Consider the following 24,955-nt stretch of genomic DNA (forward strand, 5'->3'; position numbering starts at 1 on the left):
ATTGTATATTTGTCCAATGAATACCCGTTTATCATCTGCATTTCTTCTTGGTGTAGCAATTTTAATGGCCAGTAGTGTATTAATATAGTATGCCAAGTCATTAATGTACAACACGAACGGAAAGGGTCCCATCACACTTCCCTGGTGCACACAGGACGTCACTTCTACATTTGTTGGAGATTTTTCGCCCAGTATAACATGCTACGCACCCCCTACAAAACATCCTCAATCCAATCAATTCCACTTGATACCCTATATAATCGTACCTATAATAAGCGTAGATGTTGTACTGAATCAAATTCTTTTCGGAAAACAAGAAATACTGCATTTGCGTGACTGCCTTTATCTACGCCTTTCAAGATACCACCTGAGAAAAGTTTCACATGATCGATATTTTCGGAATCCATGTTGTTGCGAATGGTGGAGATCATTACGTTTGAGCTCAGAACATCTTCTAAGATTCTACAAGAAATGGATGCCAAGGACTTGTAAGGTAATTTTGTCGATTGCCTCTGCTGTCCTTCTTGTAGACTCTCTTCTAACTACTGATAGGGATTGCTCCGGGCGCTTGCGAAAGGGCAAAGATTATGGCAAGCATTTAGACAGTAATTTTTTGTCCCTGGCACATACATAAATGAGATAAAACGTACAGCTGCTGATATTGGCAGAAGGTACATTCCAATATACATTTTAGTGTCTTGCGTGCGATAGTGTAGAGGTAGTAATCTATTTTATTCGTAACTTGAGAATGTCTAAGAACCACAGTCATATATATTATTTATCAAGCAAACATTCCATTTTCGCAGCACATACTAATCGCACAGAGATGAATGAGCTATCGTAAGATAGGATTTTTAACGGCTTTTGACTTTGTATGCCCACTTCGTGCTAAGAAACGTGTGGAAATGTGAAAAATTAGCATAAAATAGACTTTTAACTATCATAGATAAAAAGACATCATGGATAATTTGTTTACAGCATTGTCAGAGACAATAACAAGACAAATACATTTTCCGAAACGACAAACATATTTGTATTTGTCGCCGTGAATTTTGATTTTGTTATAGCGTTAAGTCAGCACCGGCAAGCTTGTCGGGAACGACAGGAAAGAGAAGGCTGTGAGAAGTCAGTCAATCGCACGCTGACCGACCTCCCTTCCAGGACAACAACGCGACAGCAGCGGTCCCTACTTGAAGAGGACATAAGCGCCGCGCCCGACTGGTGAAGGACCACTGGTAGAGTACCGTCAACGATAGCGGCTTCGATAGCAGCTCACGACAGACATTCGCCTTTTAGAGATGGGCAGTTACTGCAAAGACATTATTTCGTATGTCGCCCTTTGCTTGCTACACAACTATGTAATTTCCGAAGTGTCTGCAATTTTCTTTTTGTAATATAACACGTTAATACGAACAGAGGTTGCTGGATTCCTAGACACAATAGATTTACCTATTGCTGCTACGGTCTAACGTGCTTACATAAACTACAAGGTGCAATTAAAATTTTAAAATACAGTTAGAGGTTGTTGTGGCCTTAGTGATATACCATGCAAGAAGCGAAAACTACCTTCCAACCCATACATTTCGTATTTACTACAGCTGTGACTCCAGTTCGACGAGAGGACTGACAGCCGGTTGTGTCCTGTGCAATTCCTACATTCATTAGAACCATCAGGGTTACCACCACTCAGGCTTATACTAAAGAAAAACACTATTATTTTGCTGATAAGAAAGCTGAACGCTAAACAGGGCTTAGTCAATTGAGCAAGCATGGTTATAAAAAAAACTCAATTATGTTACAATTAATGCTCAACTGATTGGCACCGGGGGAACTGGTGTAAGACTATGGATAAACTTTACACCATCTGATCCATATAAGCATCTGTACTGCGCTGTGAAGAGTTTTATTCAAAATTATGTGCTTGGAAACTGATATACAAGGATATGCCATAAATTCGTGATCATTATTTCGCACCGTTCGCTTCATTTTTAAAGATGTTTTGTCTTCATTCCCACTGCTACCGTTATTCCAACGACTTATTCGGAATACTTTGATCACTTAAACCTATAGAGTGTGTGATAGTTTCGCTCGGGTGCCCTGGTAGTCACTGTTACTCGTACAGTGCCGCCGTCACTAAGGAGATTAATTTCGGTGCTTTCGTACGTGTATTCCGACCTGGAAGCAGCTGCACGTTAGTGGCCCACTGACGGGGATACCCAACACTCTTGGTCGCTAGCCGAGACCAGCTGGCCGAGCTGAAAGCGCACCGGCTTATGCAATGCGGCTGCGAAACCCCGAGTCAGCTTACTGCGGCCGAATCGGTCACCGCTTCCGGCCGCAAACCTGTCGCCTCACACGTCCTCACACCCTGTGGCTCTGCGAGGAATGCTGCTCACCGTAGAGGTGAAGTTTCGCAACTAAACTTTCGTCCTGTCTCATTCTTCTTTCTGACGTAACAAGGAAAGATGCAACAGGATTACGCAAACTGATACTGCAGTTTCCGTGGCATAACGTAATGAAGTCACTGGCGTTACCAGTTCCTGTTTTTCAGCAGAACACTGTACTTAACAAGCGTAATGAGCATGACTTACAATACATTTCTAATCCACACATAGTCAGAAATAAAGACCTTTTAAAAATTACGTACTTTGAACTGAGACAAGAATAATGCTTACATTTATTGTTCAACACGATTTGGAGAGAAAATCTGAAGATGTGTCTAGAGCCACATATACGTTGGTTTTGCAGTTTCCAGTCCATAAGCTCAAAGAATTTCTGTAATTGATAAAAAGTTTCAAATCAACATTTAACGTATCGAATCACACTGACAAAGCCGCTGGACTCGACTTGCTTTTCAGTTTACGTTTGTGTTCAACACTTTCCGTGTCATTACGAAATACACACACATCAAAAAAAGTTTTGCATCACCCCGGTTCACAGAAATCGTAAAGATAGACGTTGACTGTGGACATTGTATCACAGAGACAGTCCCTTTGACTGTTCAGAAATGTCACTAAACCCGCCTATCAGACGGAGGGGGTGCGACAGCGGATCAGTTACAGTCATTCACCAGGAAGGAGGTACAAGGCTCGTGTTGTCTGTAGTTCAACCGTGCCTACACGGTCAATACCGCGGTTCGATCGCGTCCACATTATTACTTTGTGTCAGGAAGGGCTCTCAACAAGGGAAGTGTCCAGGAGTCTCAGAGTGAACAAAAGCGACATTGCTCGGACGTGGAGGAGATACAGAGAGTCAGGAACTGTCGATGACATGCCTCGCTCAGGCCGCCCAAGTGCTAGTACTGCAGTGGATGACCCCTACCTACGGATTATGGCTCGGAGGAACCCTGACAGCAACGCCACCATGTTGAATAATGTGCTTTTCGTGCAGCCACAGGACGTCGTGTTACGACTCAAACTGCGCGCAGTGGGCTCCATGATGCATAACTTCACTCCCAACGTCCATGGCGAGGTCCATCTTCGCAACCATGGAAGGCGCCATAACGGCTGTACGATACGTGAATGCTATTCTCCGACCGATAGTGCAGTCATATCGGCAGCATATTGGCGACAATTCGCTCCCCCATCGTGCACATCTTGTGAACGACTTCCTTCAGGATAACGACATCGCTCGACTAGAGTGGCCAGCATGCCCTCTGAACAAACAGTGCCTTGATGAACTTGTGGATAGTACGCCACGACGAATACAGGCATGCATCAGTGCAAGAAATGGTTCAAATGGCTCTGAGCACTATGGGACTTAACATCTATAGTCATCAGTCCCCTAGAACTTAGAACTACTTAAACCTAACTAACCTAAGGACATCACACAACACCCAGTCATCACGAGGCAGAGAAAATCCCTGACCCCGCCGGGAATCGAACCCGTGAACCCGGGCGTGGGAAGCGAGAACGCTACCGCACGACCACGAGCTGCGGACCATCAATGCAAGAGGACGTGCTACTAGGTATTAGAGGTACCGGTGTGTACAGCAATCTGGACGACCACCTCTGAAGGTCTCGCTGTATGGTGGTACAACATGGAATGTGTGGTTTTCATGAGCAATAAAAAGGGCAGAAATGATGTCTATGTTGATCTCTATTCCAATTTTCTGTACAGGTTCCGGAACTCTCGGAAGCGAGGTGATGCAAAACTTTTTTTGATGCGTGTATTTTAGCTGAGCGGGTCTTTGTTACTAATAAATATCACAAACGCCTTTTAGCGGCAGTGGGATAACTCCATCATTACCCGACGTGTAGTTAGAATGGAAGAAAAGATACTTTTTCCTGTTCTTCGACGATGTGTCACAATACGCCAGACCTCATGCACTGCTGTGTTCTAAAAGTGAGTTCACAATGGCCGTGTTTAATTAAAATTCTCTTAAGTTAGAAGAGCTGTTCGTTTTCCCCATGCTGAAGCCCGTTGCTAGCTCGTTTCTCTTGACAGTAAAAATGTTATTAGTACGTGGAAAGTAGAGAAATGATCCTAGGAAGTTGGAAGGTGTTGTGCCTGTTATGAGAGGATTGTCAGACCATCCGTAGTTACTGATGAAATCCAAAGAATGAAGAAAGTATTTTAGCAGACAGTTGTGTATCCATACAGTGTGACGGGAGATCACAACCGAGACCGTCTGACAGCAACAGCAAGACTTTATGCGCGTTTTGTAGACCAAGAAATTTCTAGATTACGAAACTTTGGTAGTTTTCGACACTCAAGAGAATAAGAGACAACAAATGAAACGTCATACATCCTCATCTTGAAACCCAAGAACAATTGAAAACCTTTTGTCGTTTCCCATAGAACGTCTCTCTATAAGACAAAAAACTGATATTAACATGTACAGTGAAAAGTTCCAAATACTTTGTCAACCTTTCAAAACAAACCGCGAGGAATAATTTCAAGGCCATTTGCTTACTGCACGTTGAAAGCTCGTCCGAACATCTCGAGCGGTCAGGGAGAGGTGCCGGAGCAGTCAAGACACTGTTCTCATTTACAAGAGAACCCAGGCTCAACTTCATGTCTGGCCTTCCAGCGCACATTTTCCATGATTTGGAATGAGACGAATGTCGAGATAGTTCCTTTTGAAAGAATGATACTGGTTTCCTCAACCACAGTTCCTCAGTCCCAGCTTGTGCTCCGTCACTTAGGTACTCGTCCTCGACGGGACGCTACGCCGTAAAATCTGCTCCTCCTTGCCTTTTCATCACTATAAAACAACTTTTTATTGTTATAGTTTTCAGGAACACTCTAAAATTTAAAGGCAGTCAGTTGCCGAGAACTTCATGTCATTGACGTACAATTTTCTGTGCACAAATAGAGATTTCGTCTTCCAGAATTAATATCTAACGGACAATAAGATGACAGTTTCACCTTAACACTGTTGTCTTCGACGATAAAATCCTATTTCAAATATGACTGATGCCTATGTTACACATCTACCCATAATGAATTGCCTTTCCCTTTAAGTGGTCAAACAATGTCAGCGAGAGAAATGTTACTGGATTTGAGTGTACTTCAGTGGCTTCTGTTGCGAATTTCAATAAAATATACGTGGTAAGTATAGTGGCAAACAGAAGCAGACGTGCTGCCACCCACATCAGGGTAAATCTCACTCTACTTAATAACTGTTGGTAAAGAACGCATCCAGGCGCGAATATTAAAAATGCTTTATTTCCATGCCACAACCGGTTTCGATCTATCACGCCCATCTTCAGACGGCTAACGTTTCTGATTACGGCAGGCCGTTGTGGCCGAGCGGTTCTAGGCGCTACAGTCTGGAACCGCGCGACCGCTACGGTCGCAGGTTCAAATGCTGCCTCGGGCATGGATGTTGGTGACGTCCTTAGGTTAGTTAGGTTTAAGCAGTTCTAAGTTCTAGGGGACTGATGACCTCAGAAGTTAAGTCCCATAGTGCTCAGAGCCATTTGAACCATTTTTTCCGATTACGTTAATCTTTCCGTCAGCAGCATCTCGTCTGCTCCTGTGCTGTTCAAGAATATTTGAATGTTTGACATTTAGCGCCGCATTATATGTCGTTTCGATACCAACAAAAAATTGTAAAGTGCCTGTATTTGGTTAGATATAAGGTGAAACAGTTGTTCACATTTACATATGTTCCACTAGACGACGCTTCTTTTTCTTTGGTCCTTACGCTTTTACAGAAAAATGTACAAACTATTGTAGTGCAAACAGCACACATATTCTAAATAAATGACTGCGGGTACTTTACAATATTCTTCACGTCGATTTCATCCTCAGACATGCGCTTTAAATTATAAATCCGTCAGATTCCACACTATAAGTTAGACATTTACGTACGCACACGCGCGTTATACGTATAACTTTCGATGAACATTACAGTTTTTCAGTTAGTTGAGAGCAATACAAAATTTAGAAACGTGGAGAGTGGGAGCTAGGCTACGCTTTTTATGAGTATTGGGGTTCAGATTTAATAGCTTTACACTGACACTACAAACACGTTAGGTCCAGTTTTCAACTTAGTTAAACAAAAACTCTTCCGCCATCTGCCATAGAAAATTTGGCCACCTACACAGAAAGATGTACAGATTTGTACTTATGGAAAGAATATTCGCACATGTTGCTTATTTGGAAGCACCAAAACAAAATGGTGGCGATATTCGTATTACTGCTCCGTCAGAAAGCAACTGTAAGGATTTAGTTTCCAAACAGGCAATTGTACTGTTACACGTCTCATTTGCAACGAGACGAGAATGTTCTTGAGTAATACGATGTGGAAGTAGTGTGTGATAATTTTCGTATTACGCTGTATGAGAACGTGACGTATTTCACATGTAGACTTTCTCTTCCTGTTCCACACAATCTATTGTCTGTGCTGTCACGCGCTCGTTTGCGCTGCTCTTCCATAACGATGTTTCGAAAGGGACTGCCAAATGCAAGGTGTCTAACGTACAGCGCAAGCGCTGTGTCCGGCGTTGTGCGAGAAGAAATGCCGGCGTCGTAACGATTTTGACGTAGTATTGGGCCCATTATTAGCACTTCAAATTGGGGTGTCAGAAGTCACTTTAGACAGAGCTGTATACGAACCAAACTGAAACCTTGACAAGTAACGGTAGTAGACTGATGTGCAAAACTTAACGACGCCAGTAACTTAGATATGATGTGTCACTACCAAGTAATATAGATAGATGAAAGTTTGACCATCAAAGAACTGCTATAGTATAGTACAGAAGGTAACTGAAAGAAATACGCAATGAGACGAACAGAAATAACACTTTAATTCAAAAACAATAACTGCACTAGAATCATTGCATTTTATTATTGCCCTCTGGAGACTACAAGAGTTGGGACATGTTTCTTAATAGGGTGTCTGATCACCAGGGGCGGTAGTGCCAGCTTTGCAACATCACAACGTTGTTAACGAATTATTGTGGTTCCGTTCCGAGAGCTCCTCCAACTGCACTGTCATCCATAAAAATGTAGGGAGCGTCGAATGTACCCTTAAAAAGACGCAACTGAGGAAGCAGTACTGTGTCACAACAACATTGACCGATGAGTATACCGTGTTCAAAGATTTCGAGGTCAGTGCGCCAGTGCAACATTATGCCTCTCAACACCATAGCCACTGGACCACCAAAACGATCATATTCGATAATGCTCGAACAGTTCACGGGTGTACTGCCTGTCCATAGTGTCCAACGAGCACAGTATTTCGGCGATCAGACATGTCGCCATCGTCAGATGCGCTGACGAACTGAGCTCCTGAGGGCGGGCGGCCGTCTTAAATCCCCTCCCCTCGCGAGGCGTTCTCTCCGCAGCTGAGACGCTGGCGTCGGCGTCTGTGGTGGCGTCGGTGTAATTGCCTCGTCCGCCCTGGTCGCCCGTTCGCTTCCTTTGCTGAGCGTCAATTAGACTCAATGCTGTTTCCGATGCCCTGCTGAGGTTGTGGCCGCAATCTCGGTTGATGAGTCCGTCCCTGGTACGAATTTCGATAGCCTCTTTAAGGATGCTGCCCCAGTATTTAGATGTCTGTGCCAAGACCCTGATATGTTGGTAGTCCATTTTGTGATTTTCGGACGAACAGTGCTCTCCGACCACCGACTTGTTGGGGTACCAAAGTTGAGTGTGCCTCTGATGTTCTCGGCAACGATCTTCGATGGTGCGCACTGTCTGTCCAATATAAGTCTTCTCATATTGACACGGAATCTGGTATATGCCGACCTTCCGCAAACCGAGATCGTCTTTGACACTTCCCAAAATGCTCGTGTTTTATTTGGTGGGCAAAAGACAGTTCCTACTCGGTGTTTCCTCAATATTCGTCCTATTTTCTCCGATAGTGCGCCAGTACACGGTATATAGGCAGTGGCTATCTCTTTCTCCATGACTTCTTCCATCTCCACACGCTGTACTGTGGAGGTGGGGCAGAGAGCGCGTCTGATATGCCATTCCGAGTACCCGTTTTTCCGGAATACAGTTTTGAGGTGTTCCAGCTCTTGGGGCAGACTTTCTGCGTCAGAGATAGTGCACCAGTATTTTTAGCACCCCATTCCTCTGCGCAGGGTGGTGGCAGCTATCCACATGAAAATAAAGGTCGGTGTGCGTTTTCTTCTTGTATACTCCGTGGTCCAGGGTGCTATCCGCTCTTCTATTGACCATGACGTCCAGGAACGGTAATCTTCCTTCTGCCTCGGTCTCCAAGGTGAATTTGATGTTCGGATGTATGGAGTTCAGATGTGTAAGGAAGTCTACGAGCTTGGCCATTCCATGGGGCCAGATCACGAACGTGTCATTCACATAACGTAGAAAATAAGTAGGTTTCCATTTGGAAATTTGGACACTATGGACCGACAGTACACCAGTGGACTGTTCGAGTAAGAAATACGCCGGGAGAAAATAAAGAATCACATCTTAGATAATGTTCGTGGGAATATTACTTGTACGTCACTTCTCTGCATATGAGAGTACATTCAGAAACACTACTCAGACTGAATCTGCCCCCATCCGAGAAGAGCACGCGACCCCGCTCTTCTTTGGTCCTGTCCCTTTGTTCTTGGGACCGTCGCAAAAGGTGCCGCCAATGTGCGGGTGTCAACAGAGAACAGCGAACTGGCCGTCGGGCAGAAAAAACACCTGTGTCAGTCTCTGTACCACTGTAGAGAGTTCAGTCAGTTGTGTGAACTACACGCACTGTTTGACGTGGGTCCCTTCCTGCCTGTTGCACAATGTAGCGGTCAACTGCTAGTCTGTCGTGGTCGACCAACCCCTCTTCTTCAGGCACCAGTTTCCCCCTACACGTGAAACAATGCAATGAGCAATACCAAACTGCTTGGAATCACTCGTCACATTTCGTCCTTGCTCCAGTTTCCCGACGATTCTTCCCCATGCGAAGGCATCCAAATGTTATCTCCGGCTCATGTTGTAATGAAGAACGCTATCACAGAGGACCGTAAGTGCTCGTTGACTAACACACAACTTCTCTTCCCGTTCCTTTAACTGCCTCCAGTTGCAGGGCCAAACCCTTTGCTGCGGTAGTCACGTTGACCTCAAGCCAGAGATGTCCAACTTTCTGTGCGCGGCTGTGAAACTTCTGACAACATGCTCCCAGTTTCATTCGTTTCCACAAAGTTGTTAATACGTTATGTTACTTTATCTATCTCGTCCTTAAGTTATGTGGAACGGCGTGTATCGACTGACCTCTTCAAAATCGTTGCTCAACGTAGTACCTGTTACTGAATGTTGCTGAGTGAGCGATGGAGAGACTGACCATGAAACGTTCTGTTTTTCTGATGAACTATGGCTATATTTAGTGGATTAAGTGAACTCGACTTCTGAAAATCTAAATCTGTTACATCAAGAATTTCTGCATTGGATGAAAACAAGAATGTGATATACAACAATTATTCAATCGGTACGTTCTACAAAACCATAACTTCTGATGGTGTACGAACAATATACTGGAACATTTTTTTAGAGAACTGACAACTAACGAAAACACCAACCGTTACTCCATGCAAAACAAGAGCAAGGATACAGAACGACAGCGGATCTGAAACGCTGTGTATACTCTGAGAAAAAAAAAGAAACTTGCATAACAAAATAAGTTACTGAGGGGCAGGACAAAAGTCGAATGCTGCTTGCCCGATATACTGTCATTATATGCCCTCACAAAGAAATAACCAAAACAGGAAATTTGAGACTTTCAATAAAGAAAATGGAAATCGAAAAGGCTGTCGTCAGTCCGTATCCATACATATTATAAAAATCACTTCCTAAACCAACCTTGCTGCACATATCACTTACTGTGTGGAAAGAATCACTGTGCGAATACAAACCATCTGCCTATCAAATGGGTGGTGGTGAACGAATATTTGAGAATGAGTCACATAATGACTTGCAACACACTTTACGCGTAATTTTAAAACTTTACGAAACTTGTTCTCGCTAACAACCACCACAAAATGATTAAAGGAAAAAACTTAATGATGATAAGAACACAGCTTATACCTTACTACATGTCATTGTTCAAGCAGTAAGATTGTGGCATGAAGGACGACGTTTTAGTTTATTGCTTCTTTACTACTAAATGAATCAGCGGTACATTTTGTAGACATTGTTCATGTATACCACTGAATGTACAAGCAAAATTATCATTGTATGACACATAGTTCGGGAGGCGAGACTTCATAAACAGTCAGCTGCGTGAAAATGAAACGTCAGGGCGACGTTCACTAGAGATACTGGTGGAATATGTATAATAAAATACGTGTGAAATATGTTAAATGTATGTGAAATATATTTTACAAATGCCTACACGAGCTCAGCCGAGGGTAAAAGCCTCATCCTAAATCCCTTGAACGATCTCAAGCAAATTTGGTATACATATTACTTACGATCTGGAAAGAAATGACAATGAACACACTCCATACGCAGCGATGGCAATGTAGATACATTTATTGTTCCAATGTGACCAGTTTCAACAGTCCTATGCTGCCATCGTCTGATCTTCCGGAGCTTGTTATAAAATTGCCATGTCACATTACCTTCAAGTCAAATCATAAAAATCAGGCACCACGTATATATGCCTCAATAAAAGCCCCGTCAATAAAATACACACACTTGGTGAAATGCACATAGACAATAAAAAGCACAAGACATGTATACGTGAGAAGTTATTTTATGCTTATAGCATGTTCCATAAAATCAGATGATGCCAGTACAAGACTACTGAAACGGTCATCTTAGAGCTGTAAATGTGTCTATACTGCGATCGCGGCGTATGAAGAGTGCTCATTGTCAACCATACCGATAGCCCCATAACGCAGCGTATGTACCTCATTGGAAACAAATACTGTTGGGTGAACCATGAGCCTGCTATTGATGTGAGAGTGATAACGTGGAGAGAGAAGCGGGGTGGATATGGGCTCATTTGGGAAAGGAGGAGATTGGCAGAGATAGGAGAGAGGTGGACGCAGAAAGAGGGAAAAATGGTTCAAATGGCTCTGAGCACTATGAGACTTAACATCTGAGGTCATCAGTCCTCTAGAACGTAGAACTACTTGAATCTAACTAACCTAAGTACAACACAGACATCCGTGTCCGAAGCAGGATTCGAACCTGCGACTGTAGCAGTCGCGCGGTTCCGGACTGAAGCGCCTAGAACCACAGAAATATGGAAGGTAAATTGACAGAGATGGGAGTAGACGAAGAAATTAACAGAGAAAGAAAAGAAGAGAGGGTGGACAGAGACAGGGGGAGGAAGCGATATGCAACACTGTTGGGGGAGGAGATAAACCTAGAGAGGAGGAGGAGGAAATGGACAGAGGAAGGGAAGAGGAGGAGATGGATGGAGAGAGGGAAGAGGGAGAAGATGCACAGAGAAAGGAAAGAGGAGGAGATGGACATTGAGAGCTGGAGGTGGAGGTGGACAGAGAGAGAGGGGAGTTGGAAAGAAAGTGATGGATGGAGATAAAGGAGGTGGACAGAGAAAAGGATTGCAGGAGATGGACAGAGACGAGGTGAAGGGGAAGATGGGCAGAGAGAGGGGGGAGTAGGAGACGGACTAATAAAAGACTGGAATAAATACTTACCTGGACAATGGCGGATTCTCAGCTAGTAAGAAATATAGTTCTCTAATTGCAGTTTTGTAGCATGCCACTATGTCTTACACTTTAAACAAATAAAACCGTATTATTACTTTGTATTCCAGCAATTTCTTTCATAAATGATTAAGCCGACCCACTGTATGCTACGCGTTTGTGTAGAAATGTTCTTATCGAGTTACTAATTGCCTTAAAGCAGTACAATCATTTTTATATCAAGTTCAAATGATAATGTCAATCAACGCTTTTATATTTTCGTGGTGTAAAATTCTCTGGGGAGCCGGAGCTCGAACTGTCAAACGCCCGCCAAGTGAAAGAGAGAGCCCTCCGTTCTGGAGGAGAACAACATTGGCAGCCTTTCGCTTTCTCAGCGGTAGAGTAGAGCTATTCTCTACTGTCTGATTGCGACCTTAGATAGCGACAAATGGAAGTGTGCCGGCAAGACATTTTCTTCCAACAGCATCTGACAATAAAACTGTGCTCATAATTGGAAGAGGCAGAGTCCTGTATCATAGTAAGACACTCTCCTCATCATCCTGAGTACAGATCACACGACAGCGTCGGAACTTCCGCATGACAGAAAACAATGTATATAAGTCCAGATTTTACTGCGAAAAGTGCCGTTAGCGAAGGGAGATCGACAACTGACGCGAGCCGAGTATCTTCGATTCAAGCGTCAAAGAGTTGGAGGTAGACTTATTTAAGAACGTTTTCAGAAACCTATCCAGTGGAGGAGAACTGGGCTAGCTGTTGGGCTAGAAACAGAAGAAAACAGCTTAGGTGAATCTATCCTGAAAGGTGAATTCCAAGTAACTCTGAAGAAGCTGAAAAACATCTGGATTTCTTAAATCATGGGGAACTAAAGTGAAACATGAGATGCTTAATCTTGTGGACAATATATACGAACGGGGAAAGGTGCCCACAGATTCTTAGATAAATAGTGGCTGGTTATAACTAAAATGCAGCTACTCGTATAGATCTGGTGTGATCTGTAATTACCGTATGGTAGATATTCTTGATAGATATTCTAACACGTTAATGCAGATGCAAAACTGCAAAATTGGCGGCTTGAATGCAAGAAAGACGTATAGAAATGTTTCGATATGTAATGAATTAGGAATGGGACGTGGGCAGAAAAATGTCAAACAAGTGAGAAAGGTAAAATTTTCCTTTTATTATCAACCGCTGCTTAGATAATTTGTTCAATATGAGCACTGGAGTCGTCGATGAGAAGCTATATAGCGCCAGAATTGCACCTGGTGGACAAATTTGGAAATGATTTTTTTCCACTATGAATCGGTTCCCCACTAACTCATTAGCTTATCTACCAAGTTTCGCTGCCATACGATAGTTACAGCACACACAGGACTTTCGCAAATAGCTGCACTTTAATTGTAACTAGCCGGTAATATGGTATCCTTCCCCAAGAAGACAAAAGCCAATGTTGCAGGACTTTATTAGTCCATGGATCTAAAAAAACAACCACAATTGTCCTAAACTGCACAGAGCAGGAAGTTGAAGCTACACTCTCAGAAGATCAATCTGGATTCTAGAAAAATAGGAGAAATGGAGAAGCAATACTAGCTCTAAAAGTACCTGCAGATAGCCGACTGGAAAGGAATCTAAGTGCATTATTAGCTTTCACAGACATACAAAAAGCCTTTGATACTGCCAAACGGGACAATGCGTTTGAGTTCTTGAGGCAAAGCAGGAATACACTATAAAGATCGAAGAATAATATGGAACCTTAAAATAATGAAGTTGTGCATTATATTTAACCTGCATATAGAAGAGGCACATGAAAGTCAGAGAAGATGGGAGTAAATGGCAAAAGAATAACTGTGTTAACAAGATATGCCGGCGGCATAGCTGTCATAACTGCAAGTCCAGAAGATCTTGAAGTCATCTTGATCAAAATATTCGAGAGAATAGTATACCTTGTAATACGAAAATATGTAAAAAAGGAAAGTAATGGTATGTGGTAAAGAAGAGGAAACCAAAGTCCATATTTACGTACCTAACGAACTTCTTGAACAAGTTCACTCATTCATTTGTTGATGTGGTAAGATCAACAGGGATGAACGGAGCAAAGCAGAAGTCAAAACTGCTCAAACAAAAACTGTCTTCAACAACGAGAAGAAGAACATTTCAGCATCAAACTGCTCCATCCATCAAATGAGGAAAAGGTTTCTTGAAGCTTGTGTTTCGAGTGTGGCATGCTGTAGCTATGAAATCTGAGTACGGAGGAAGAGGAGAAAACAAATTCTTTCGAGAAATGGTGTTACAGACACATGCTCAAAGTGAAGTGGACGAACATCGTTTCAGACGAAGAGGACCTTCAAAGAATGAGTAAGAAGAGACACCTATGGAAATCAGTTATCAAAAGAAGAGTGCAATTTATTGGCCGTATAATATATGTGGAACTCCTTAACAGAATAATAGAGGAATGTTAATGGGAAGATACTTAAAGGAATGCAGTGCAAGGACCACATTATGAAATAGGTAAGACGTAACATGCAAAATGATTCTTATCCTTGTTGTTAAAAATTTCTATTGAACCAACAAACACGTGGACATTTCTGCCGGTGGTTTCTGAATGATGTAGTACGGGAACTTTTCAGCATGTCACAGCTGTCACAAAGGATCATAATGTCCTCAACACAACGCCGAACTGCCGTTGCATAGCGTTAACGTTGTGTGCATAGCTTTAACATTGTGGTTTGGTTCGCAGTTTCAAGAACCGATTCATTTCGATCACCCTGTATATCAGTAAGAAAAATGACGTGCTTTAAACTTCATTTACATATGCTATTTTATGATAAAGCTCGGTACGACAGCTTGATCGGGGCGCACACCTCGACAGGAGGGAAGTGAATGTGTGTGTGAGGAATTTGCTGCCGCTTTTATAATACCATGTGGGAGCTTACAGGGAATAGAATAAGCTTACTCGTTGGAACACATTAGACAACTACGGGTCTAGGATAGAAAGAAGGTAAACATCCGTCATAATAACATCTATATTTTATTCCTGATCTACATTTCAGCTAACAGCGCAGCTATCATTAGTGCGTTATAAGTAGTCATGCAGACTCAGCATAATTATAACGAAACATATTACAAAATAACTTTTATATGTACACGCATCAATCAAGGCTTGTTGATTGTACATTTACAGTTATATTGTCGTATGTATCGGTATAAAAAAAATGAAATGATCGTGTGACATTGTTGGCCGGCGGGTCCCATCCGGGGAAGTTCGGCCGCCGCATTACAAGTCTTATTTCAGGTGACACAACATTGGGCAACTTGCTCGTCGATGATGATGACATGATGAGGAGGACAGCACAACACTCAGTCCACGGGTGGAGAAAATCTCCAACCTGGCCGGGAATCCAACCCGTGCCTGCTGCAGGGTAGGCAAGCGCAGTACCACTCAGCGAAGCAGGCGGACTGTATCGCTATAAATATGCTGAGTCTACATGACTTTCTATAACGCACTACTAGTTACTGCGCTTTAGCTGAACTGTAGATCTGGAATAAATACAGATGATATTGTGACCGATGCTTACCTTCTTCCTGTCCTGAAGTACATGACAGTCGTGGGATAAAATCATTCCCATGAAGTCAAACCTGATGCACTTCGAAGCTGTTCCCTTGTCGCCGGTACTGAAAAACTGATAAGATTTTTTGATAGCACGTCTGTCTTCTTCAGTCATCTTGTCGTCGTTCATTTTGCAGCCTTTTCCCTGCAGCCGAAACGACGAGGTTGTGAAACGTGACGAGCAAGCTAAGGTATCTGCATGCTGTTATTACAGTTTCTGGGAGCAGATTACATCGGCTGAAACAATTTAGACGTGGAACTATCACGATCCCGGAAGTCTAACAACCGCGGCATTGCTAAAGCGTGAGAAGAATTTAAAATTTCGCGTCGAATAAATGAGTTAGCTCTTCTGACACTGATGGAAAATTAGAAGGTCTGGCAACATAATGAATGATAACGAAGGTCTACAAAACACATGACAAGTATTCGTTATAGAAGGCCTTCACAGCAGCAGTTACGAGTCAGTAACTCCTGATGGAGACGATAGAAATGATGCACGAAACCTCGAATTTTTACTCTACTTCGACGCGGCAAAAAAAGACCAAGAATGTTTTCTAGGCAGCTATCGTCGCGAAAACTCCGTTCCCGTATTAAAAGGTGCAGGACTTGATTAAAAATATGGAAACACCGCGAGGCATGTGTGCTTAAACACAGACGTAGGTGTTAGCCAATCCTGTAGGTTGTTGACCACGAACGGCATCTGTGCAATGTCCACGGTACGTTGCAAGTGTGAGTCGGGGCCAGATCAGTGTTCTGTGTGGCTGTGAATGCGTTATGTCGGAATTAAGTGAATTCGAAGACGAGCAAATTGTTGGTGCTCGTAGCGGTGGGCGCTTCCGTAACCAAGATAGACGAAGTGTTTGGTGTTCCAAGAGGCACCGCATAGAAGATTTATACAGAATACGGTGGAAGCGGAAAAACATCATCCGCAGCAAGTCTCGTCTACTTTGAGAGGCTATCAGTTTCCTTCATCGTTACATGAACTTGCCACTGTCTTGCACTATCCTCTTGTCAACCATAAAGGAACCATATTTACCCATACCGAGATGACTCGAAGTTGTTCTGAACTCCAACGATTTTCCTACACCGTATTAGGCATGGTAACGTGTAGTGTTTTTGGTGTCCGCATTGTCCACCCCCTGTAACTAAACGATGAGAAAGAATTAAATGACGGTATTCGAACTAAGAGGCGATGTGGTTCTTACCAATATAAATGTTTTATTCTCTTGAACCTTTTACTAGTCTGCAGAGACAGCCGGCCGGTGTGGCCGAGCGGTTCTAGGCGCTTCAGTCTGGAACCGCGCGACCGCTACGGTCGCAGATTCGAATCCTGGCTCGGGCATGGATGTGTGTGATGTCCTTAGGTTAGTTAGGTTTAAGTAGTTCTAAGTTCTAGGTGACTGATGACCTCAGATTTTAAGTCCCATAGTGCTCTGAGCCATTTGAATTTCTGCAGAGACAAAAGCAGTCTCCTGAAGGTGAGAACTAGTCCATTGGTTACGTGACTGAATATACCAACTGCAGAAAGGAATTATACCGAATCCAAAGTCTGACTAACATATTATTTTGCTCCTTACATCCGTGAGTCGTAGTAACGCTCTTTCACACGACTCAGCATTTACTGATATTCCTACTTTTCACTAGTGAAAAAGGAATTTTTTGTTTCCTCGTTATCAAATATGTGTTCACTTATGGGCCGATCACGATCGAGATTCTAATAGAGCCTAATATGCAATTTTTCTGTTCCATGAGTGTCAGTTTCGTAAAAAACGTTTAAGCAGTACTGGAAGGTCAAATTAAGTAGTTACTCGTTATGAGTTGTCGTTATATATTGCACACCGTCAAGTCTTTGTTATGCAGTCTCTCTTTATCAAATACTCTTTAATGCATTATAATATTAAATCATGTTAACACGTTACCCTTCTCAGTGTAATAACCATTGTAATGTGTACTTGTAAAGCCGTGCGGTTAAAGGCGCTGCAGTCTGGAACCGCAAGACCGCTACGGTCGCAGGTTCGAATCCTGCCTCGGGCATGGATGTTTGTGATGTCCTTAGGTTAGTTAGGTTTAACTAGTTCTAAGTTCTAGGGAACTAATGACCTCAGCAGTTGAGTCCCATAGTGCTCAGAGCCATTTGAACCATTTTTTGTACTTGTAAATATATTTGAGAGAAACGTTGAAATATTCAGTGCTATTATATCGCACGTTATTCGTATCGTATGAAAAATACAAACACGAATCAGGACACGGATCGAACGTTGCGAACGATGAAGGTCCCAGAGTAGCCTTCATACCACTTTGTAGCAGCTTTCGGTAATTCCATAAGTGACAGCTGTTAACACAAACGAAAAATGAGTGACTAAATCGGATGTTCGTGTAATTATGCTGAAAAGCAGGGAAAAAAGCCTACACCCATCTTCGCTTACAGAGATCAACAACGCACGGGTATTATACCCTCTCCACGATACTGTGCATTACAGCAGACAGAGTGGTGATCCGTCCTGAACATCCAACAAAAACAAAAATAGAAACAATAATTACTGTGGTCGAACGCACTCCAAATAGACCCTACTCCCAAAGTAATTATTAATGCGGATATCTGCTTCAGGGCAGACCAGGGCTAATTTTGGCTGGAACGCGGCGTAACGGCGTTCCGGCACCTCACAAGGAACTTTTTTATTTTGAGACTCATTGGGACAAGTTGGCACCGGAGAGTTAAAAGAATACTCATATATTACATCGCAACGTAACTATAAGTTGCCGCTGCGCCGGCGCCAGTGAACGTCCAATCGGTTACCAACGTCATGCAATGGGCATTGACCTGAGGTGAGGCACTATGAGTATGAACGGAGAAAGGGGAGGACACTATACCCTAAATAAGTTGAGTTTCGATTCGAAATTTTGTTCGGTGCATATTGGTAACCTTCGTGTCGACTATCTTCTGCTTACGACTGCCAGCAACCTCAGAGATCTTCATTATAACCAGTATAAGTTGGGCTTCTTTCCGAAGTTGTGAGCGGTACATATCGCCTTTTTATTCAATCTCGTGGTGTTCCTGTTTTGATTATAAGAAATTATGGTTTAAAAAGCTGAATTTCAGAACAGAATTTTTTTTAAAGAAATGATTTCTCATTGTAAGTTTTATCAGAAGTTTTCAAAAATCGAAATTTGTCATTTTTATTACTTTTCCGGGGTGGGTGGGGGGAGGGCTTGTATCTACATGTACATCTGTATACACACTACACGCGCCCGTAAGGTGTGTGATGGAGGGTACCTTACACCACTACTGGTCATTTGCTCTCGTATTTCACTCCAAAACTGAGTGCCGCCGAATTTATTTTCGTGATCCTTATGTGCCGGCAATACTATCATTTTGTAATAAGCTTCCGATTCCGGTTTCTTTACATTTTCTCAATAGTGTTCCTCGAAAAGAATGTCGTCTTCCCTCCAAGGATACACATTTGAGTTCCCGAAGCATCTCCGCAATACTTGCGTGTTGCTGGAACAGACAGCCTCTGATTAGTTTAGATGTGTTGCTTTAATCCGACCTGCTACGGATCCCAAATACTCGAGCAGTACTCAATAACAGGTCGCACCGGAGTCCTATATGCGGTTTGTTTTACAAATAAATCACACTTTCCTAAAATTCTCTTACTAAACTGAAGTCGACCGTTCGCCTTTCCTATCACAATCCTCACATGCTTGTCCCATTTCATGTCACTTTGCAACGTTCCAGCCAAAATTAGCCCTGGTCTGCCCTGAAGCAGATATCCGCATTAATAATTACTTTGGGAGTAGGGTGTATTTGTAGTGCGTACGATCACAGTAATTATTGTTTCTGTTGTTGTTTTTGTTGGATGTTCAGGACGGATCACCACACTGTGTGCTGTAATGCACAGTATCGTGGAGAGGGTATAATACCTGTGCGTTGTTGATCTCTGTAAGCGAAGGTGGGTGTAAGCCCTTTTCCCTGCTTTTCCGCATAATTACACGAACATCCGATTTAGTCACTCCTTTTTCGTTTGTGTTAACAGCTGTCACTTATGGAGTTAACGACGTGACTGCATCGAGCCGGACACTACTAATACTGTGTCCAATCTTTAGGGGTTTGTTTTCCCTACTCATCCACATTAACTTACATTTTTCTACATTTAGAGCCAGCTGCCATTCAACACGCTAACCATACATTTTGTCTAAGTCATCTTACATCTTCCTACAGTCACTCAACTTCGACACCTTCCCGTACAGCACAGCATCGTCAGCAAACAACCGCAGATTTCTGCCCACCCTATCCACCAAATCATTTATGTATACAGAAAACAATAGCGGTCCTATTTCACTTCCGAAGGTGTGGTTAAGGAGGGGCTTTCCGACGCGGGCAGTGACCTATAATTATGACAACTATCTGCTGTGAAACTGAGAGCGCATAGGCCACTTATAGGGCACCTGACGTGATGTGAAGTGTATGTACTAATAACACCAGATACGGGGAAGTATTCTGCCGAATCTATGGGTAGTCACTGGGAGAAGCATACAAGCTACTCTGTCTAGGGTCAGACTGTGATGTCCTGAAGGCTGAGAACTTGTACCATGGACATACTGGAACTATCCATCAGATTGCTTCCAGGCTTCGTTAGTATCTCTCGGATGTGCGAGAATGACGCGTCTCCGAGGTTTACCCGCTCTATAAACCTCTGTAGGCAACTATTTGTGACGCAGCTATGACGGAGCCCAAAGTGTTTAACAGCTCTCCATTAATCGCGATAATGCAGTCTTCTACAACAAAGGACTCTGCCAAGGCGTTCGTCGTTGAGAAAAATGTGTCGAATTGAAGGGTTAATATCTAGAGAAGGACCGATACCAAGTCTCACGGTCAAACTTTATATTTTCGAAGTGATAACTGTAACTTTGCATGGAGGCGTCCAAAGTCATGGGATAGAGATAGGCACACATACAGATGGCGGTGGTATCTCGTACATGAGATATAAAAGGAGCAGTACACTGGCGGAGCTATCATTTGTATTCAGGTGATTCATGTGAAAAGGTTTCAGATGTGATTATGGCCACAGGACCGTAATTAGCGGACTTTGAACGCGGAATGCTGGTTGGAGCTATTACATGGGACATTCATTTCGGAAACCGATAGGGAATTCTAGATTCTGAGATCGATAGTGTCAAAATGGTGCCGAAAATACCACATTTCAGGCATTACATCTCACCACGGGCAACGCAGTGGCCGATGGCCTTCATTTAACGACCGAAAGCAAAATTTGCGTAGAGTTGTCGGTGCTAACAGAAAACCAGCACTGCCTGATATAATCGCAAAAATCAATTTGGGTCATACGAGTAACGTATCTGTTAGGACAGTGAGCGAAATTTGATGTGGGCTATGGCAGCAGACGACCGACGAGAGTGCCTTTGATAACAGCACGAGATCACCTGCAGCGCCTCTCCTGGGCTCGTGACGATGTCGGTTCGACCAGAGGCAACTGAAAAACCGTGGCCTCAAGTCCCGATTTTAGTTAGTAAGAGCTGATGGTAGGTTTCGAGTGTGAGGCACACCCCACGAAGCCATGGACCAAAGTTGTCACCAAAGCTCTGTACAAGCTGGTGAAGGTTCCAAATGGTGTGAGCCATGGAACGGACTGGGTCCTCTGGTCCAACTGAACCAATCATTGTCTGTAAATGGTTATCTCCAGTCATTCATGGACTTCATGGCCCCAAACAACGATGGAATTTTTATGGATAATAAAGCGCCATGTCACAAGACCACAATTTTTCGCGATTGGTTTGAAGCACATTCTGGACAATTCGAGAGAATGATATGGCCACGCTAGTAGCCCGACACGAATCCCATCGAAGATTTTGGGACATACTAGAGAGGTCAGTTCGTGCACAAAATCCTGCACCGTCCACACTTTCGCAATTATGGACGACTATTGGGGCAGCAGGGCTTAATATTCCGAAGGGGATTATCAACGAATTATTGACTCCAAGTTACATCTAGTTGCTGCACTACGCCGGACAAAAGGATGTCCGACTCGTTATTAGGAGGCATCCTGTGACTTTTGTCGCTTCAGTGACTTTACGTAGTCCTCTTTGGTTCCGTATTCATACGTGGCGATCGGCAGGGAACTGCCACGCTAATGGTTCTTGACGCTCATCCTCCCTATCGTATTCTGTTTATATACATAACTAGGACGCTGAGGCAACCCGAATAATCCAATCGGCGACTCCCTGTTCACGCTATCGCCTCGCTGCCTTGTCGCCTACCAGCTGCAGTCGCCTATGCGCGGTACACCGCTTCATGCGAGCCTCACACATCTGTCCCCTCCCCGCCCCCCTACTCTTCTCGCTCGCCTCTCGCTATAGTGTTTTTGCATCCCTACACGTCACTCGCTGGAGGCCGTCTCAAGGCCGACATCTGCCTCGGGACTTGCAGAATTGAGAGTATCGGCTTCAGTTCTCTTTCTTTTTTACATTCTACTGTCTGTAGCTGAAGGCCGTTATGCGGATTACCTTGAACCTGCTCCAGAACCTATTAACGTTATACCGGCTGATCCATCAAGGTCTTGTTGGACTCTGATGAGTCGCGAGGGAAGAAAAAGTAGGTCGGCCATAGACTGTACGATACACGTACAACTAAGCATCAGCTAAAAAAATGTGTTGTAGTGTCTCATCCGCATTGTCCACGATAAGAAACTAGTGCATGCGATATAATTTCATAGTCGACTATCGGTTATTAAAGCCAAGTCGATCACGATAAGTAGCGGAAGACTTTTTGTCCTAACCTAAATTTACTTTACATAAATTCTATTTCTCTATTCATAAGACATGTTTATAACAGCAGCCCAAAATTTCTGAATGCTTGCTGATTCCACTGAGACCAGTTCATATTCTTTGATGAAATGAGTTAAATTTAGCACCTCATATTTTGTTACCATGTTACTAAACATCTTAAAACGATAATAGGTTTCATGGAGGAATGAAAATTTGTACCAAGAACGGGATTTGAACCCAAGTGCTCTGCTCGCTAGGCAGATGTACTAACCAGTATGCCACTCTGTCACAATATCTTTGGACAACTGCACAGACTAACCTAACATGCCTCTCTCCTAACTCCTATCACGTCTCAGTCCATTTGGTATTGCCCTTAAACTCGAATAACTTTGCAAAGGCATTGGGATAGCACCTCAGCATCGAACAAAATGGGGCATCCCGCCTGACACCCAGGCACAGGTGCTTAAATCTAATGAAACCAAATGGTTCCAGAAAACTTTTAAAGTCTCAAGAATCTATGATGTATATACGCAGATAGAGCGCCGAAAAAATGGCTCTGAGCACTATGGAACTTAACATCTGAGGTCATCAGTCCCCTAGAACATAGAACTACTCAAACCTAACTAACCTAAGGACATCACACACATCCATGCCCGAGGCAGGTTTCGAACCTGCGACCGTAGCGGTCGCGCGGTTCCGGACTGAAGCGCCTAGTAAAACGACTAATAAAATTTTGCAAAAGCCCAGGATTTGGACCTGGGCCTGCTGCTCAGTAGGCATATTTGCTAACCACTGGTGAGCCTCTGCAGTGTTGTACGTATTTAGTGGGAATACCAAGAGGGGTGAGGTGTGCCTGGGAATTAGGATTGAGGAGGGAGGTACGAGAGTGTAGTTCTGCAGTTGTACAATGCCACTCTGCCAGGGTTTTACAGTGGTTAGCACATCCTCCTAGTAAGCAAGAGACCTGGGCTCAATCATGCCCTTGGTCCAGATTTTTATTCGTCACTTCGTCTGCACATATATACATCACAGATGTCCGAGACTTTAAAAGATCTCTAGAACCATTTAGTTTCATTTGATCGTTCAACTAAAACTAGAGAACAAAAGATAACTTTTAACGCACGCATCTGCATCTCAAGTGCGCCAGATGAACTAATATTAACGATATTTTAATCATAATTTTAAGTTCTCCATAACTGGGAAAACATTATAAACTCTTAAAATTTAATACCATTTTTGGTGTAAGCATAAAATTTCCTTTAAGATGAGATATTTTGCACTTTAGTTGCTACCACATTAATATATACTATGAATCATTGAATATCTAAGTGAAAAACTCTTTTATATAAAAACAAATATAAATTGTAATCAAATGTGTTCTTATTCCAGTCTTTGATCACAATATCAATTCTTTTGACGATGACCGGTTTCAGTCAATAATGACCATCCTCAGATCGTTTCTACACCATGTCTTAAACTGATAAGGTCGTAATGGCATAGTCAAAACATATAAATATACTCAGCACAGCATTGTCATATAGATCTAAAATAAGGTGTAGAATATTTTAGATCAAGTAAACTGTAGATATTCTAGGAATTGGTCTTTTATTTAAAAAAATTTCATGCATTTCCGTGTATGTACGTGTAAAAAATTGAACGAATTATTGATTTATCATTCCCTGCAACCCAGTATTTTTTCACGAATGTAGTCTCTATCTCGAGGTAGTGTAACGAACAACTCTGGGCACATTTAGAGCGTACGAGAAGCCACAAGCGATGTGACTTTACTTAAGTCCATCACCTGCACACACATTGAAATATCATCCAGTACCATCACCACATCTCTGCTAAGGACGTGCAGCTTGTGCCCTAAATTCTGCCACCTGGTTCCACCAGCCGCCTCACAACTACCACGTATCACTACTCCTTTTCTTTCAAACTATCTACAAAACGCTACAATCTTCAAAGCACATTGGGAACCCCAATAATTCCAAACCGAGGATAATAACCTTGAATATACGAGTGACGATGTAGCTCTCTCATTCTCCGCAAAATCCACAAAATTTTCACAAGTGTTGAGTAAACTCTCTGAAAATAAGTTCCTTAAATCGAACACTTTTACTTTAAAGTAGGAAGAAAAGCTTCAGCCACTTCATAACATTAAAGAATCAGTTTTCGTTAAATTCTTCAGTCCTAATTCCCTCTCTCAGTTTGTAAAGGACGTCACCCGTATGAGCCTCGAACTCAAGCGAACTCACTCCTTTTCCTACAAAATCCCGTCCAAGAATCCCAGGCAACCTACCATTACCATCGCTTGGACAAAATGGTAGATGCTGAGCTCACAGTGGAGCTGGCCTCGCGAAACTGAAATTCACATCCTGATCTGAAAACGCGCAAAGACCTATCCACCAGCACTCAAAGCACTCCGTCTTCGGACCACAAGTGGCCCATCGAGACCATCCGACCGCTGTGTCATCCTCAGCTGAGGATGCAGATA

General features: G+C 43.0%; 1 protein-coding gene across 1 annotated transcript in view; it reads right to left on the minus strand.

Moving 5' to 3' along the window:
• LOC124788962 (dual oxidase) overlaps positions 1–24,955 on the minus strand; it is a 549,428-nt gene that overhangs the window by 389,112 nt on the left and 135,361 nt on the right. The gene's annotated exons all lie outside the window — the stretch shown is intronic.

This window comes from Schistocerca piceifrons, chromosome 3, assembly GCF_021461385.2.
Source record: "Schistocerca piceifrons isolate TAMUIC-IGC-003096 chromosome 3, iqSchPice1.1, whole genome shotgun sequence".
Classification (NCBI taxonomy): Eukaryota; Metazoa; Arthropoda; class Insecta; order Orthoptera; family Acrididae; genus Schistocerca; species Schistocerca piceifrons.